Source organism: Hipposideros armiger, unplaced genomic scaffold, assembly GCF_001890085.2.
Source record: "Hipposideros armiger isolate ML-2016 unplaced genomic scaffold, ASM189008v1 scaffold_397, whole genome shotgun sequence".
Lineage (NCBI taxonomy): Eukaryota > Metazoa > Chordata > Mammalia > Chiroptera > Hipposideridae > Hipposideros > Hipposideros armiger.
Window position 1 is genome coordinate 1,371,564 of NW_017731747.1, and position 2,140 is coordinate 1,373,703.

A 2,140-nucleotide genomic window follows, 5' to 3' on the forward strand; every position below is an offset into this window, starting at 1 on the left:
GTATTAATCACCTATGTAAAATTTTATGTTTTCAAAGTCTCTTTAAAAATTACCCCTCTCCCCTGCCCTCACCAACTAAGCTCACAGACCATGGCCCTCTGGGCATGTACAAACCGGTCTGATTTCTTTTGCTATTGGGTTCCCAGGCCAAGTTGCTCAACTGACTTGACTTGTCAGTTACATACCTGTGACTTCAGGGCAAACTAGTCAACTTATTTAAATCACTCCTAGACACTGAGGTGGGTCAGTGTTTCCCCATTTATAGCACAGTGTGTCCTGAAGTCCCCAGAAAAGGTCACAAGCAGACATAGGGTACGGTGATGCAATTGCAGGTATTATGTTAGCTCTTTTGGTCTCCAAGTCACTACTTAGGAATACATACAACATAGTAATGACTGTTTCAGGCGTGCTAAACATATAGTTTGACTCAGCATTTCACTTTGAGGGAAAGAACCTCAGTAGACAATGAATGAATATTATGAAACCAGGCATGTGGAAGCATGTTACCAAAACAGGTTAGAGACTTGCTCCTCCTAAAACCTTGCCCATCTCAGTCAGTGGTCTCATTGTCCACCTGGTTACTCAGGCCAAAAGCCTCAGCGTCAACACCTTCTCTTCACCTTACCCACCCTCCCACCCCCACTCCCATAGTTAATACATTAGCCCAGCTCTAGCTTCAGAATATCTACATCCTCAAACCTACATATTATCACCACATCCACTAGCATCACTCTAGCCCATTCCTACCTGACCCTTGTACCTAGAGAATTGTAATAGTCTCTCCTACCTTATTGATAGATTTAACTAAAAAAAATTTTTTTAATTTCTGCAAGACAAAACAATACCATAAAAAGTAAATGACAAATGACTAAACAGGAAAAATATCACACACACACACACACACACACNTTGGTATCCAAAGGACATGGATCCTACGAATTGCTTCTCAGACTCAATCAGGAAGCCTGCCCATGAGTCACTGGGGACACCTTGCCTGCAGATCTATACAGATACAACAATAGTGGTAAGATCTTTTAAAGTACTACCAAAAATAGAAAAAACATTGGACTTCAAGTCCAAAAACCTAAAGGTTGGTTCTAGCCTAAGGCAAGCCAGTGGTCACATCTGTGGAATGAGAGCTAACCATTTTCTTATACAAAAGTAATTTTCCTTCTCTTGTCAATACAGAAAAAGCAGAATGCTTCTACATCACTCTTTCGAAAACTGCCTCTAGTCATGTCCTTTCATGTACAAACACCTTCAAGGATTCTCCTTATCTCAGAATTTGAGGGATTCTCTGACTCACTGATATCTCCGTGTTCTGGTCCCAACCAGCCTTTCCAGGCTGACCTCTGGGAACTCCCCTCCCACCACCTTGTGTTCCAAATAAACCTGATAATCTGGTTCCTGCACTCACTCTCTGCATCTGTGCTCTCCCCCTGCCCTCCACCTAGAATGTTCCTCACCTCCCTGTCATATTTGTCAGTGGAAATCCCATCCATTCTTCAAGATCCAGGATAAATACCTCATCCTCTGTGAAATTTCCCCTGATCCATCTGAATCTCCATAACTCTTGGGTACCCTCTTTTATGTCAAGTACTTGGTTATTTATGTAATTGTTTTCTCCCCACCCCTAGGAAAAAAACATCAGTTTTTCTCAATGGTGTATATCTCTCCTTCAACTGTCTGTTCTCCCATACAGCCTTAGCAAGATAACTTTTAGCTGGTGAAAATACACTAAGTATTTATTACATATTTGTGGACTTAAAATGAAGCAAATGAAAATATCAACATTGTAAATAAAAACCAACTTTTATTGAGCACTTACTATGTGCTAGACCCTGTCTTAAGAACTTTTCATGCATTATATAACTGTCGCTATTTTATGTGTGTATATATATATATGTAGCTATTTCTATATAAATAATAATTATACTTTCAGTTTATTTGGCTATTGTATAATTATTTTGTATTTTGCTGTTTTATGTATAATGCATAACAATTCACTAATTTGTAATGTGTAAGCTCTAAAATTAAACAAACTATCAGGATAAATAAAATATAAACTTTCCTATTTAAGTAGAGTGATGTTTAGGAATTTCATATTTTCAATTAAAATAGGCTTTGATTTAAAGTACAT